Source organism: Enhydra lutris, unplaced genomic scaffold (assembly GCF_002288905.1).
Source record: "Enhydra lutris kenyoni isolate GAN:26980312 unplaced genomic scaffold, ASM228890v2 scaffoldscaffold68, whole genome shotgun sequence".
NCBI classification, from domain to species: domain Eukaryota; kingdom Metazoa; phylum Chordata; class Mammalia; order Carnivora; family Mustelidae; genus Enhydra; species Enhydra lutris.
This window is the reverse complement of record NW_019154152.1, coordinates 4,258,490-4,276,065: the sequence shown is the minus strand read 5'-3', so window position 1 is coordinate 4,276,065 and position 17,576 is coordinate 4,258,490. Positions and strand designations below refer to the sequence as shown.

Below are 17,576 nucleotides of genomic sequence, written 5' to 3'. Positions count from 1 at the left end.
AATACTCAACCAAATATGAGTAGGCATAGGGGCACCTGGGTGGCTCAGTGGGTTAAGCCTTGGGCTTCGGCTCAGTTCATGATCTCAGGGTCCTGGGATCAAGCCCCACATCAGGCTCTCTGCTTGACAGGGACCCTGCTTCCCCCTCTCTCTCTGCCTGCCTCTCTACCTACTTGTGATCTCTCTCTGTGTCAAATAAGTAAATAAAATCTTTTAAAAATATATGAGTAGGCATAAGAGGAAGGATTTTTTTTTTTTTTTAAAGCAACCATACATTCCTTCACGGGGATCCAGAAAATAGAGTTTTCAGAAACAGACTGCAAGGAATGCGGGGCAGCTCAGTTAAGGTCTGAATCTTGATTTCAGCTTAGGTCTTGATTTCAAGATTGTGAATTCAAGCCCCACATTGGGCTCCATGCTAGGCATGGAGCCCACTGAAATAAAATAAAATAAAAGGAGAGGAGAGGAGAGGAGAAGAAAAGAGAGAGAGAGAAAGAAAAAGAGAGAGAGGAAAGAAGGAAGAAAGGAAGAAAAGAAATACCCATGGCTTATGCCCATGATACACTTATACAAGAATGTTCCTAGCAGCTTTATTTATAACAGCCCAAAACTGGAAACAACCTAAATGTCCTTTAATAGAACAATGGATCAACAACCTGAGATATATCCATGCATTTGAACACAACTCAGCAGGTGCCTGGGTGGCTCAGTGGGTTAAGCCTCTGCCTTAGGCTCAGGTCATGGTCTCAGGGTCCTGAGATCGAGCCCCGCATCAGGCTCTCTGCTCAGCAGGGAGCCTGCTTACCGCCCCCTCACCTGCCTCTCTACCTACTTGTGATCTCTCTCTCTCTCTGTCAAATAAATAAATAAAATCTTAAAAAAAAAAAAAAAAACAAAGAACGCAACTCAGCAATAAAAAGAAACTAATACATACAGCCACAGGGATGAACCTCAAAATAATTATGCTAAGTGAAAGAAGCCCCCCAAAAAGCACATGCAGTATATTTATATAAATTTCTAAAAATACAAGTGATCTGCAGTAACAGAAAGCAAATCAGTGGCTACTCAGGGATACAGGGTAGTATGCATGCTATAATTTAATAAAAGTTCATCAAAAGATAGTTTAGTCCACATTTACTGACATGGAAAACTTTAGAATATATTTCTGAGGAAATTAACTTCTGAGAAAAAGAAACTACTGAGCAGCAGTTTTACCTCCTTTTTATAAAAGTATTTTGCATATATACATTATGCTCAAGAGGATTCTGAGAGGGTACACAACAAAATATCAATAATAATTCTAGGGGCGCCTGGGTGGCTCAGTGGGTTAAGCCGCTGCCTTCGGCTCGGGTCATGATCTCGGAGTCCTGGGATCGAGCCCCGCATCGGGCTCTCTGCTCTCTAGGGGAGCCTGCTTCCTCCTCTCTCTCTGCCTGCCTCTCTGCCTGCTTGTGATCTCTCTGTCAAATAAATAAATAAAATCTTTAAAAAAAAAAAATAATAATTCTATCTCGGGTACCTGGGTGGCTCAGTCATTGAGCATCTACCTTCAGCTCAGGTCATGATCCCAGGGCCTGCCCTTCATCTGGCTCCCTGTTCGGGGAGAAGCCTGCTTCTCCCTCTCCCACTCCCCCTGCTTGCATTCCTGCTCTCACTCTCTCTCTCTCTCTCTGTGTCAAATAAATAAATAAAATCTTTTTTAAAAATAATGATTACCATTATTATTATTATATCTGACTGGCATAAGTACAGGTGGCATTTTTCTTCCCATACAGGTCTGCTTTTTAAATTTACAACAAACATGGAGATCTTACATAATAAATATATTTGATAAGTAATTATGGAAGAACAATAGCCCTTTTATCTTCTCTATTCTGAAAATAATTCTCCTTCAAAGTGATGGCTGCCAAAGGAAAGGTGGGGTAGGGTTATGGACAAAATGAGTGAATGGGAGAGGAAGTTAGAGGCATCTAGTTATGGAATTAGTAAATCACTGGAATAAAAGTACAGCTTAGGGAATATACTCAATTGTGATTGTATTACATGGTAACAGATGGTAGCTACACTTGTGGTGAGCATTAGTATAACCTACAAACTTGCTGAATCACTATGTTGTATACCTGAAACTAATGTAACACTGCATGTCAACTACACTCAAATAAAAATAAAAAATAAGAGATAATTATCCTTGAAATAAAAGATCAAAGCCAAATGGTAATAGAAAAGTTCTATTTTCACTCTGACAATTTACTAATATAACACCACAGTCCAAACAGCAGGACTATTCTTTCTCTTTGTTGTTACTGCTACTAAAACAATTTTAAAAGCTTTTTATGTACTTAAACATTTGTCACAAGCTTCATTCCAAGCTTTGGCCTTCTCCACACTATTTTTACACTCTGGTATCTCGCTTTTATAGTTATCTCTGTTTATACGGCTGTCCTTCCCCTTTCCTTTCCCCGTGCCCTTGAAGATTTTATTTATTTATTTGAGAGAGAGCATGAGCAGGGAGGAGAGGGAGAAGCAGACTCCCTACTGAGCAGGGAGCCCGACATGGGGCTTAATCCCAGGACTCTGGGATCAGGACCTGAGAGCTGAAGGCAGACACTAAACTCCCTGAGCCTCCCAGGCGCCCCTGTCCTTCCCCTTTCTATGTCCTTTGAATATCTGCGCTCATCAGCACTCCCACTTTATGTTACCTTCTCTTCTTCTCACAGAAAATACCTCATGATTTTTTTAAAATGTTTTCTTTCCTTCAAAGAGCAAGACACTAGAAGATTAAAATTTCACCAATTCTACCATATCAAAACATCACATTCAGATGTCTCTCAGCTCTTTTTTTCACTAAAAGTACATAACTCTTTTATAGCTAACTATAAAACACTGCAAACCCTTTCAATGCAGTTACCCAATATTCAACATTTTATGTGCTTCATTTTGGAGTTTTCCCAACACTGCTTTGACCAAACCTTTAAACAGTAAGATAAAATGCACAAATATTTACCATAACAATTTATAATTATTTAATTTTACTTTATTATTTATATTATTATATATTATATTTTATATTTTATATAATTATTTTATATAATATATAATTTTATATAATATAAATATATAAGATATATAAAATATAATATATAATTATATTATATATTATTATTTATATAATTATAATAATATAAAATTTATACATTGAGAGAAAAAAAACACATATGATTCTACCACACTAACACAACTAATTTTGGTATACTTCCTCCTTTTATCTATTTTCATTTCTTTTTATTTCAGAACTATAATTACTTTGCATGTATGATTTTGGTATTTTGCTTTTTTCCCCAAATATACCATAATCACCTTTCCATGTGTCTATATGTTCCAACATAACTTTTCATTATAATGAGCATTATGATATGATATGATATGATATGATCAATGATTTCATTATAATGATCATTATAATGATTCCACTGTTGCTGAAGATTATGGTTGTCTTCAATATTTCAATATTTCACTATAAATAATGCTGTAATAAACATCATCACAGAGTAAGTTTTGCATATTTTGTATTATATTCTCAGGTTAGATTCACAGTCTTCCCTAAGGTATCACAAAAAAGGTGGAACTTGAAGTGTATTTTTGGCTTTTAGTTTTTTGGGTTTTGGTTTTTTTTAAACAACAGAAATTTATTCTCTCACAGTTCTGGACACTAAAAGTCTGGAATCAAGCTGTTGATTTCACCTTGCCTCTTCCTAGATGCTGGTAGGAGGCATTCAACATCAATCGTTGGTGGTTCTTTTTTTTTTTTTTTTAAGATTTTATTTATTTATTTCAGAGAAAGATAGAGCATGCAAGCGGGGGAACTACAGAGGGAGAGGGAGAAGCAGGCTCCCTGCTAAGCAGGGGAGCCCAATGCAGGGCTCCATCCCAGGATCACGACCTGACCAAAGTCAGATGCTTGCTTAACCAACTGAGCTATCCAGGCACCCCAGTATAGAAGATTCTGAATAGAGAGGAGAAAGAACATACAAGACCCTGAATCTGAGCTCTGTGGAAAATTAAAAACAGCTCAGTTTGGGTGCTTTGTATATCTCTATAAATGAAAACAGTAAGAATAAAAATTGGAAATGGGTTGCAACAAGATAATGAAGGAATTTTATTAAGTAGCCAGGGGATACCTGGCTGGCTCAGTTGGTAGAGCATGCAACTCTTCATCTCATGGTTGGAAGTTCAAGCCCTGCAATGAGTGTAGATTACTTAAAAATAAAATCCTTGAGGGATGCCTGGGTGGCCAAGTTGGTTAAGTATCTGCCTTCGGATCAGGTCATGGTGCCAGGGTCCTGGGATCAAGCCTTACTTCAGGCTCTGCATTGGGCTCTCTGCTCAGCCAGGAGTCCGCTTCTCCCTTTCCCTCTCCCTCTGTGATCTCTCTCGCTTTCACTCTCTCTCAAATAAATAAAATCTTATAAATAAATAAATAAATAAAATGAAATCCTTGAGTGGTACCTTGGTGGCTCGGTCAGTTAAAAGTCCAACTCTTGGGTGCCTGGGTGGCTCAGTGGGTTAAGCCGCTGCCTTCGGCTCAGGTCATGATCTCAGGATCCTGGGATCGAGTCCCACATCGGGCTCTCTGCTCAGCAGGGAGCCTGCTTCCCTCTCTCTCTCTCTGCCTGCCTCTCCGTCTACTTGTGATCTCTCTCTGTCAAATAAATAAATAAAATCTAAAAAAAAAAAAAAAAAAAAAATATATTTAAAAAAGTCCAACTCTTGATCTCAACTCAGGTCTTGATCTCAGGGTTGTGAGTTCGGCCCCCACACTGGGCTCTACACTGGGTATAAAGCCTACTTTAAATAAACAAGTAAGTAAATAAATAAAATCTATTGGGATAAAAAAAAGGAGACAATGGAGGGCATATGAAGTGTTTTTCTAATCTGAATAATACACAGGTTAATGTAACTGATAGCTATTTCATAAAACTAATAAAAATCTTAAGTGACTCTGAATGTGTAAATAGTACTTGTGACTTTTTTTTTATCTGGAGACCTATCTTAAACTGTTAAGATTATAAAATATCCTCTATATCAGAACTTTTAACTTCCAATCTTTTCAGAATCCCCTTCTAAGAAGTGAGCCAAATTCAAGAGAATGAGAAGACAAGCCATAGACTGGGGGAAAAAAAATATCTTTAAGCAACATATCTGATAAAGGACTGATAAAGGATTCACCCAAAATATACAAAGAATTCTTAAAACTCAAAACTGAGAAAATGGACAACCCAATAATTTTTAAATGAGCAAAAAATCTGAAGAGACACTTCACCAAGGATGATATGCAGAAAGGGCAAATAAGCATATAAAAAAATGTTCAGCATGTTATTTTATTAGGGCACTGCAAATTAAAACAATGAAATACCACGACACATCTATTAGAATGGCCAAAATCCAAACACTGACATCAAATACTGACAAGAATATGAAGCAACAAGAACTCTCACTCGTTGATGGTGGGAATGCAAAATGGTACAGCCACTTTGAAAAACACTTTGACAGTTTCTCACAAAGCTAAACACACTCTTCCTATACAATCCAGTAACTGTGCTCCTTGGTACTTACTCAAAAGAGTTGAAAATATATGTCCACACAAAAACCTGCATACAGATGTTTAGAGTAGCTTGATTCATAATTGCCAAAATTTGGAAGCTACTAAGATGTCCTTCAGTAGATAAATGGATTAATAAACTATGGCACATAAAGACAATGAAATATTATTCACAGCTAAAAAGAAATGAGCTATCAAGCCACGGAGAGACATACAGGGCCCTTAAATACAAATTACTAAGTGAAAGACACCAATCTGAGAAGGCTACATACTACATATACCATAATATCAATTATATGACATTATGGAAAAAGCAGAACTATGGAGACAATAAAAAAGAATAGTGGTTGCCAGAGGTTAAGAAAGAGGGAGAGATGAATAGGCAGAATGCAGAGGATTTCTACGGTAGTGAAACATTCTGTATTTTGTTTTGACTTTGGATGATTATGTGTGAATTTAGGTTCATCAGCTATAACAAATGTCCTGCTCTGGTACAAGATGTTGATAATAGGGAAGACTGTGCATGCGAGAGTAAAGGGTACGTGGGAACTCTGTACTTTCCCTTCAATTTTGCTATGAAACTCAAACTGCTCTAAAAAGTAAAGTCTATTTCTTTTGAAGTAGTTGATGATATCTCAAAAGTACCTATGAGTCCTATATGCAATAAAACAATGGTTCATTGATGCTTTGTTTTTTTTCCTTTAATGCATTATTAAATCCTAGTGTGATCACAGAGAGAGAAACATCAAAACAAGCATGCCAGAAGCCTAAGTTAAGCATCAAGAGTCTTGAGATTTACATTACAAGAGTGTATTTGTGTGTTAAAACTTAAATAGTACATATATGATCTATGAATTTGTTTTTTAAAGTTACAAAATAAAAGATAAAATCTGATTTTAAAAATAAAAAAGCATCAAAGCAAAAGGTCTTTAGAACTGCAACCGTGTGTGTAAATAGGGAGAAGGTAAGTGGAGAATTTAAATACATAATTACTTTTCTCTGGACAGAATATCTAAGGAACAGATATGTAAGAAATGGCTCTTCAAGGGAAACTGTGTAGCTAGGAGGCAAGAATAGGACAATTTTCATCTCAACTTTGGTATCTTTTTAATTCATGAGGCTTCCTTTTCCATTCAAAACAATTTAAAAATGTATATATATAGTCATGACCACTTTTAAAGTAAAAATCAACCCAAAAGTCCTCTTAACTTTAAGCTACCTCAGTTTGAGTGATTAAAGTCTGAATTGATAATTATATCCTTGACATTCAGAAGTGTGGTCCTCGAACCAAGCAGCATTAGCATTATCTGGAACTTGTTAAAAATGCTGTTTTTATGGTGGTTATAACAATTGGATAGATATAGATACATACATACATGTTGAAAGTTGACTTACATACCTAAAATATGTGAATTTTATCATATATAAATTATACCTAAAAAAAGATAATTTTTTTTAAACAAAGAAATGGAGAATATCAGGTCTCACCTCTCACTTAGTGAATCACAATCTACATTTGTAACAAATCTCCAGTAAGTTCATATCCACATTAAAATTTGAGATGCACATTTTTTTTGTTTGGGGTTTATTTTTTTTAAGATTTTATTTATTTATTTATTTATTTATTTATTTATTTTTTTGATTAGCATATAATGTATTTTAGCTCCAGGGGTATATGTCTGTGAATTGCCAGGTTTACACACTTCACAGCACTCACCATAGCACATACCATCCCCAATGTCCATAACTCAACAGATTTTATTTGTTTATTTAACAGAGAGAGACACAGTGAGAGAAAGAACACAAGCAGGGGGAGTAGGAGAGTAAGAAGCAGGCTTCCCGTCCAGCAGGGGGCCCGATGCGGGACTCCAACTCAGGACTCTGGGATCATGACCCGAACGCAAGGCAGACACTTAACGACTGAGCAACCCAGCCCATCCGAGATGCACAATGTTTTGTAGTATTTGTAAATATTAACATAGTTTGACATTGTAGGCAACCATAACTCAAGGCCTTTTTTTTTTTTTAAAGAAAGAGAGGGAGTCGAGGAGGGGGAAAAGCTTGCAGATGAAGAGGGAGAAAGAGAGTTAAGCAAGATCCATGCCCAACACTGGGCTTGATCTCACGACCCTGAGATCACGACCTGAGACAAAAATCAAGAATTGAATGCTGTACCTACTGAGTCACCCCCGGTACCCCTGAAAGCTTTTTTTTTTTTTTCCCCTGAAAGCTTTTTTTTAATGTCTCTCAAACTGACTATAAACTCCACACTTAAGAGCAGGGGCCATGTTCATTTTGTGCATTACTAGCACATAACAGGCCAGTAAATAATATCAATAAATATTTGCCAAATGAAAGGAAAAAATGGCTCACATTTCCTTACAATTATTACTAAATTTTTTATTTTTACCAGAACCCCTTTCTATTCTGGCTTAATACCTACCTATCTTAACCAACAGGTAGAGCTGAGAGCTTACAGAGAAAAGATTCATAGCATCATTTTGTTATGACTATAATGGAAAAGGAAGAAAAATAGTATCAGCCCTAGCCAATAAAGCAAAGTAGACACATGTACACATTCTTCAGTTGTTTTCTTATTGCAAGAAAGATTATCTTAATTTTAAAAACACCTTTTTAAGGGATGCCTGGGTGGCTTAGTCAGGTGGGCATCTGACTACTGATTTCAGCTCAAGTCATGATTTCAGATCATGAGATCAAGTCCCAAGTCAGGCTCTGAGCTGGCCATGGGGCTTGCTTGGGATTCTCTCCCTCCTTCTCCCTCTGTCCCTCTCCCCATCGCAGCTCACACTCTAAACAAAGAAAAAAAAAACACCTTTTTAAGAGTTGATATCTCATTTTATTTATTTTTTAAGATTTTATTTATTTGACAGAAAGAGAGAGCACAAGCAGGGGAAGCAGCAAGCAGAGGGAGAGGAAGAAACAGACTCCCTGCTTAGCAGAGAGCCCCACACAAGACTGGATCCCAGGACCCTGAGATCATGACCTAAGCCAAAGGCAGATGCTTAACCGACTCAGCCACCCAGGTGCCCCTGACATCTCATTTTAACGAAGCAAACAAACCTTGCAAAATAAGTAATATCCAGGAAATTCTGAAATTTTAAAATGATTTTGCAGAAACCTGACTGGGTGTTATGGTCAATAAGCAAAATTACTAGCAAAATTACTAGAATTTCTTTCTGTTTCAAAAGTTTTAAAATAAAGGAGAGTTGCTAGCAAAGAAACAAATGATTGGCCATGCAATCACAAAGTTGAAAGGCCGCTGGATAAATTTAGCTGAATCAGCTCACCTCAGAACACTAAATCCTAAACTATTACGAGGGATGACAGGAAGCTACCTGATTTACATACACTTCAGAACTCTCAACAAGTTCTGCAGTTGGCAGTACCAGATACTTCTAGAAACGAAAGGTGAGAACTGTTTAAACGCCTAGTTAAGAAGCATTTAGATCCCCAGATACTCTCCCCTCTCTATGTACATAAGTGACTCTACTTGCTCCAAAACACCAGAAGAGTCAAGATTTACTATCAGGAAAAGAGAGTATTCTCCTAAGTATTCCTATGGGAATACTTAGCATTTGAGAGCAGGAATATCAAAACTGAAAAGAGAGGGAGTTATGTAAAAGTTTACATAGTGAATTCTGCAAACTCAAATCTTCCTCTACCCCACTCCCCAAATTTTGGCAACTAAATCTGTATCTCCAAGCAGGAAATAAAAAGATCTTTCTCTGGCGGCTCCTGGGTGGCTCGGTCGTTGGGCGTCTTCCTTCAGCTCCAGTCGTGATCCCGGGGTCCTGGGATCAAAGCCCAGGTCAGGCTCCCTGCTCGGTGGGAAGCCTGCTTCTCCCTCTCCCATACCTCCTGCTTGTGTTCCCTCTCTCTCTGTGTCTCGCTCTGTCAAATAAGTAAAATCTTAAAAAAAAAAATCTTTCTCCGGTAACTCTGACAAATCAAAGGTAAAAATATAAAAAACAAGGGAAGTTATCAAATCCAATCCCAGCATGATCACCCATTTTTAACCAATGGTGAACCCAACAGTCCAAAACCTCACAATTAACTACAATATTAGGAGAAAGCTAAAGAAAGCTTCTAACATGAAAGATTAAAACGAAAGTGGGGGGAGAAGCTAGAAAAAAAAGACTTATTCAAGGAAACAAAAGCATTTTTTAACATCAGTAATATCTTTAGACATAAGAGAAAATACTGCAACCATAATAAAAAGAACCAAATGCTATGAAAAGGAACATTAAGAGACAAAAGAGCTGTTGAAATCATTTTAACGACAGTAGAAATGAATAGGAAATGGAAGAAAAAGAGAAGAAACTAACAGAACAGTGAAAAGAATAAGAACAGCAAAAAAACAAAACAAGACAAAACAAAACAAAAACCCACAACAGGGACACCTGGATGGCTCAATTGGTAAAGCATCTGCCTTTGGATCAAGTCATGATGGGTGTGGGGGGTGTTCTGGGATCAAGCCCTGCATGGGGCTTCCTACTTAGCCGGGAGTCTGCTTCTCTGTCTCCCTCTGCCCTCCCTCTGCCCTCTCCCTGCTCATATTCTCTATCTTGCTTGTCCTCTCTCTCTGTCAAGTAAATAAATAAAATCTTAAAAAACAAAAACCAAAGAGATTAAAACAAGGCTTCCAGAAAAAGAAGAGAAACGGTGGGAATGGAAGGACTTAAAATCACAAGCTACCAGTTTGGAAGAGCCTACCATAGGTCTAGAATAATGAATACAAAAAGACCCACTAAAAGCCACAAAGTTTCAAAAACAGGAACACATGTAAGATCCCAAAAGTTCTGTGGGAGGGAAAACAACACCACATAAAGGACTGGGAATCCAAGTAGCACTAGATCCTCTGCAATCTTGAAATATTAAAAAAAATGGATCAATAACTTCAAACTTCTGAGGAAAAATTATTTATAGTTAATCCAAATTATCAATCAAGAATAAAAACACTTCAGGCATGCAAGGCCTCAGTAATATTACTTCCTTTGTACCTTCCCTTACTCAAGATGCCACTAGAAGAGATACTTTAACAAAATTAAGGAAAAAAAAAAAAAAAGAAGTGAGATCCAAGAATAAAGAGATCTAACACAAAGAAGAGAAAAAAAGGCAATCCTCAAAATGATGGGGGAAGATATATTCCAGGACATCAGTGGTGCATCATACAAAGCAATCAATACAGATTAAAGCATCTCAACAGGCCCAAGGAGAGAGATCTTCAAGAAGATAAAGCTAGTAGAGAGATTTTAGATAACTGGTAGAACTAGTTGAGTTTCAATTAATGATAATAGAAAACTAAGCAAACAAACAACAAAAGATTATTATTAAGTTCATTTACACAGTCAAAATGAAAGCCCTGAATACTGACTTCACCAAAACTACAATGTAACAAGATAACAGGAAGATGCCAGGTGAGTGGGAAGTGTGTCTGAGCAGGCAAATGTAATAGGTTAGGTTAAAGTCAATCCCCATTTTCATGACAAGAAATCAAGAAATATAGTCAAATATTTTAATCAAAAAAATAGTAGTAGGGGCGCCTGGGTGGCTCAGTGGGTTAAAGCCTCTGCTTTCGGCTCAGGTCATGGTCTCAGGGTCCTGGGATCGAGCCCCGCATCCAGCTCTCTGCTCAGCAGGGAGCCTGCTTCTTCCTCTCTCTCTCTCTCTGCCTGCCTCTGCCTACTTGTGTCTCTCTCTCTGTCAAATAAATAAAATCTTTGAAAAAAAAAAATAGTAGTAGGATTTCTTTACAGACATGGAGGCATATTCGTTAGGGTTAGGTTGGGCTGCAGGAGACCAGAAACCTCAAGAGCTTAAAATGGAATTTTTTTTTTCTCTTCCACATAAATGAAGTAATTTTAGGACTGGTATGGAGAATCCATGATTATCCTTTCATTCTAAATCTTTAACATAATAGTTTGTACTTCCCAGTCCAAAATGACAGCTCAAATTCCAACTATAACATCCACCATTTTTTTTTTTATTTCATTTATTTATTTGCCAGAGAGAGAGATCACAAGTAGGCAGAGAGGCAGGCAGAGAGAGAGGGGGAAGCAGGCTCCCTGCTGAGCAGAGAGCCCAATGTTGGGCTTGATCCCAGGACCCTGAGACCACGACCTGAGCCGAAGGCAGAGGCCCAACCCACTGAGCCACTCAGGTATCCCCAAACATCCACCATTTTTTTAAAAAAATATTTTATTTATTTATTTGTCTCAGAGAGAGACAGAAAGCACAACCAGGGGCTGTGGCAGGCAGAAGGTGAAGCAGGCTCCCCCTAAGCAAGGAGCTGGACAGAGGACTCGATTCCAGGACCCTGGGATCATGACCTGAGCTGAAGGCAGGTGTTTTAACTGACTGAGCCACCCAGGTATCCCTAACATCCACCTTTTAACCAGCAGGAAAGAAGGTTAATGAAGGCTCTGCTCCTTACTCTTAAAAACACCTCCCAGAACTCACAGGTGACTAACTGTTCAGTACTTAGTCATACCACCACAACTAGCTACAAGAAGACTGCAGCATGTCTACATTCCAGGTAGCAATGTACCCAGCTAAAAACCAAAGGTTCCATTTCTGAGGAAGGGGGACAGCCAGCAGCCTCCGCTACGAGCAGTAAATATCAAAACAATCAGCTTTAAAAGTTTCCAGAGTTGCCTCTGGGGATGAGAAAATCAAAAGGGGGTGATGACAGAGTAGTGGAGAACAATACTGGGTTTTTTTAATATGCTTCGGAGAACTATTCGATTTTAAGCTATATGAATATATAACTTGATTTTTTAAAATGTTTAAAGAATCATGGGAAAAGTAAGTAGAAACAGAGCCACAACTTCTGTTTCTAAAAACGTGTCTTTTTTTCCTTTTTTTTGGGGGGGGGGGAGCAACAGATAGAGGTAAGAATTGTATAAAATCAAAAGTAAGCCCTATCAGTACAGTAGTGCCCAGTTTTTAAGGCAATGATTTTAACTGCGTAGAATTTTTTTTTTTTTAGGCAACACAAGCTCAGCAGGCCTGGTGGGCAGCAGAAAGGAAGGCAAGTTGGAATGTGCTTAAGCTGGACGCCACGGCTGCGCAGCCATGAATCTGTAACGGCTGCGGAAGTGTACTGGCCAGTAGGTGGACCAGCAACAGTATCAAGGTGCTCTATTCTGTGCAGAAAAGAGGCTTCACTCCCTCACAAGGAACTCCAAGACATATATATTGGTTGTCTATGTCTTTACCTGACAGCGCAGTATCACAGAGCAGCTCATACACTTCGGTCACAAAACCAGACAAACCGTATCAGCAGGCTCTTGATATTCTTGATAAGGAGAAGCCAATCAACTAAAGGTTATCTGAGAAATACCTGATAAAAGTGGCTGTAAAGACCCCTCCAATGACTGGAAAATGCCATGGTCCTCGAAAAAGTTCCATTTGTCTCTAACAGGGAAAATCTCAGATGCCCTGGATAACCCTGCCCTAGCAACCTATACTTACAAAAGACATTTTGAAACTCCATGCCTACTGTTTTGAAGCATTTGCACTTCTATTGTCACACTACATGTTGACAGCCTAAGGAAAAAATGAACTGCCTGAGTCACTACCTCTTAACATGCTCTGAACTGAAGAACAAGAATTGCTATGCTTCCTATTTGAGAGCAAATTTTAGAAGTATAATAATCCTAGTGAAACTGTACTCCCTGATTATGTAGATGGTTTGCAAGAGAATGTGGATGTGATAGTGTCTTTAGCTAAAAGACATTATTATAATTGTGATTTTAAAATGTGCTACGGGGCACCTGCGTGGCTCAGTGGGTTAAAGCCTCTGCCTTCAGCTTCGGGTTGAAGGGTCCTGGGATCGAGCCCCACATCGGGCTCTCTGCTTGGTGGGGAGCCTGCTTCCCCTCCCCACCCCCCACCCCCCCACCCCCCCACCCTGGCCTGCCTCTCTGCCTGCTTGTAATCTCTGTCAAATAAACAAATAAAATCTTTAAAAAAATTTTTTTTAATGTGCTACAAACTGGATATCTGGGTGGCTCAGTGGTTAAAGATCTGACTTGATTTCCAGTTAGGTCATGATCTCAGCATTGTGAGATGGAGCCCCACGCAGGGCTCCCCCATGGCAAGGAACCTGTTTAAGATTGTATCTCTCCCTCTCCCCCCTCCCCCACCCACCACACGGTCAGCATGCTCAATGGATGGAGGGATGAATGAATGAATGAATGAATGAATGGTGCTACAAGCTTACTTCTGTAGTAATGGTGAAAGATTCTTTCCATGCAAACTATTTACCTCAACATACAAGGGACACTTGTAGAACTGAATAAAGCAAATGTTTTGTCTTTTTCATTAATTGGTGTGCAATCCTGTGTCTTGTTTTGCAGTGGGATGCTATTATCTCATGCTTGGTCATAAATATGAACTTGCCAGAAGGTATCTCAGCGAAATAACAACAGTTGAGAAGATGTACAGGCCAGTGTGGGTAGCATACAGGCACTTGTGTGCAGCTGAGAGTGAGCATGACCAGGCCATGGTTGCTTACTTCATAGGAGGGGAGGTAGGGTCATTTGCCAATGCTCTACACTGGATTGTAATATGGGATTGACCAATAACTCAAAATTGGCTGAAAGATTCTTTGGCCAAGTGCTAAGTTTTGCACAAACTAAGCATTGCACTAGAACATCCTTTTGTTATGCACAAGGTTGGTATGCTTGCATTTCAGAATGGAGAATGGAAAACAGAACAAAGGTTTCTTGATACTCTGGAAAAAATTAAAGCAACTGGGAACAAGGTAACAGATGACAGATGGAAACCTTTGTTGAACAACTTGGGACATGTCCACATGAAGTTTAAAAAGTATGCCAAGGCACTGGATTATCACCATCAGGCACTGGTAATTCTTCAGAACTCATCCACCTACTCTGCCATAGAGTATATCCACAGTCTGACGGGCAAATTTGAAAATGCTGTTATATCCACAAAGCCCTTAGTTTTAAACAATATTTTCTGTTGCAGTGCTTGGTAATTACACTGAAATGTACACTGGTGACTCTGAAGCTTACACTGGAGCAGACATTAAAGACAAATTAAAATGTTATGAATTTGATGTGCATCACTGAAAACACCAAAAAAAGTTACTTCACCTCCATAGGATTTCAGAAAATTTGAAGTAGGAAAACAGATTGCAGAGGAAACAGGCTTTGCACTACTGGAAACCTCAAGAAAAACTCCAGATTCCAAAATTTCCTTGGCAGAAACCTTTGAAACTGAAATGAATTAAAGTGACATGATGTTAAGAGACATCTATGTCAGACCACAGTTGATTCCAAACAGGTCTCAATTCCATTTTGTCTTGGGGTAAGTCAATGATTGCTCACATCCTTGCCATGCCTAAGAACTTCCCGTTTCTTTCTTTCTTTTTTTTTTTTTTTTTTTTAAGATTTTAATTATTTATTTGACACGGAGAGAGAAAGAGAGAGAGAGCGTGCACAAGCAGGGGGAGTGGCAGACAGAGGGAGAAGTAGGCTCCTCGCTGAGCAGGAAACTCCATCCCAGCATGTCAGGAGCATGACCTGAGCTGGAGGCAGATGTTTAACTTACCAAGCCACCCAGGCACCCCAAATTTCTCACTTTTTTTAAAGATTTTATTTATTTATTTATCAGAGAGAGAAAGAGCCAGCAAGCACAAGCAGAGGGAACAGCAGGCAGAGTTGTAGAAGCAGGATCCCCGCTGAGATGGGAGCCCAATGTGGGACTTGATCCCAGGACCTTGGGATCGTGACCTGAGCCCAAGGGAGCCACTTAACCAACTGAACCACCCAGGTATCCCAATTTCTCACTTTTTAACAGGAATCCAGACTACACCTTTACATTTAGGAATGGAGACCTGCCATATAGACTAGATTATACACACCTTTGCAACAAATATTTTCTGATTCTACAAAGTAATTATACACAGAGGAATAAAGAAGGTAAATTGTCCAAAAAAATTTTTTTTTCTTTTTTTAAAGCTTCTGTTTGGGGGCACCTCAGTGGCTCAGTCATTAAGCATCTGCCTTCAGCTCAGGTCATGATCCCAGGGTCCTGGGATGGAGCCCCACATCGGGCTCCCTGCTCGGCAGGAAGCCTGCTTTCCCTCTCCCACTCCCCCTGCTTGTGTCCCTGCTCTCTCTCTCTCTCTCTCTCTCTGTCAAATCAATAAATAAAATCTTTAAAAAAAAAAAAAAACCTTTAAAAAAAAAAGCTTCTTTTTGTTTCTGACTGTGTTCCTGATTCTATTGAGAAACAAAAAGTTATAACAAATCTCTAAATCACAGAATCTACCAATACTTAAATATTAATCTATCGGGGCGCCTGGGTGGCTCAGTGGGTTAAGCCTCTGCCTTCAGCTCAGGTCATGATCTCAGGGTCCTGGGATCGTGAGCCTGCTTCCCCCTCTCTCTCTGCCTGCCTCTCTGCCTACTTGTGATCTCTCTCTCTGTCAAATGAATAAAAATTTAAAAAAAAATCTTTAAAAAAAATTAATCTATCAATATTAAGAGCACAGTGATTACTTTGGGGGCAGTCTGCAATTGTTTTTGCTAAAGAGCACTTTTCTCACAAGAGGTAAGAGTTACTACTGACCTAATATATTACTAATAGTGAAACATAGTATAATTTAGTTTATCAATACTTTTAAGATAATTCATAGATCAAGATTCTCCAACAACTACCAAAAAAGCACATTTGGTCTTTTGCCCCCTTATCAGGTTGACTCTGGATGAAAAGTCTAGAAAAGCACTGCAGAAAAATACAAATCTACTTGTTTGTCAAATTCTTTAGAGGAAATGGTTATAAATATTTGAAATATAAATAAAAGAGAGAAAAAACAAACACACTGTAGCAAAAGCAGACAAGTTAATGTCACATCTATGAAAATATATTATCCCAACACTCCTTTTTCATAAACAAAAGAGAATAATGCTGAATAATATTAGACTTTCCTAGTTAAGCTGCATCAATATTTTAATGTTTAGTTAGATTGATATTATTTCCTCTCATTTTTCAATTTTATTGCTATCTATCTGTAATCATTTCTAAATGCTGTGAACAATGACCAATTTTGTTAAAAAGCTGCTTTTCTGGGCACCTGGGTGGCTCGGTAGTTAAACATTTGCATTTGGCTCAGGTCATGATCCCAGGGTCCTGGGATCGAGCCCCGCATCAGGTTCCTTGCTCAGCGGGAAGCCTGTTTCTCCTCTCCCACTCCCCTGCTGTGTTCCCTCTCTTGCTGTGTCTCTGTCAAATAAATAAATAAAATCTTAAAAAAAAAAAAAAAAAGCTGCTTTTCCTGGGGTGGGGACAGAACCAGTTTGACTAATTCAAATTACAGAAAGAAAACTCTGGCCCATGAAATTAAGATAATTATCTAAGATCATACATAGCTAATAGGTAACAGAGCCATAAACCTGGTCTCTTCACTTTAATACTGGGGCAACTATGTCAAAAAAGGGATGCACAACCTCTATTAAATTCTCTGGTGAATAATGCCACAAGCAAAGTCCCTGTTCTTCCCACCCAGATAATCAATTAATCCCATTTACATCAACTAAGTGAATTATTAAGCTTTACTTAAAGGATGTAGGTGGTAGTATTAAGCCACTTGGGCTCTTTCCAATTGCTGGAACTATATGCAAATTCATTTAAATTACTTCACAACCATAGTTTAGTGCAAGAATATGTGGGGTAGTATAGAAGCTTAAAAGACTCCACAATTAGGCCTCACTGAAAACTGGAACACTAATCAGAATAAAATAAAACTGGTATCCAGGGGTGCCTGGGTGGCTCAGTCAGATAAGTGTCTACCTTCTGCTTGGGTCATGATCTCAGGGTCCTGGGTCAGGCTCCCTGCTTAGCAGGGAGCCTGATTCTCCCACTCCCTCTGCTACTCCCCCTGCTTGTGCTCTTTGATTGCTCCCTCTCAAATAAATAAAATCTTAAA

The 17,576-nt window shown here is 38.6% G+C and overlaps 1 protein-coding gene and 1 pseudogene across 1 annotated transcript in view; one reads left to right on the top strand and one right to left on the bottom strand.

The window, feature by feature from the left end:
- LOC111159403 (SET binding factor 2) overlaps positions 1-17,576 on the bottom strand; it is a 501,856-nt gene that overhangs the window by 441,206 nt on the left and 43,074 nt on the right. The window lies entirely within an intron of this gene.
- On the top strand, positions 12,695-14,919 carry LOC111159404 (annotated as a pseudogene).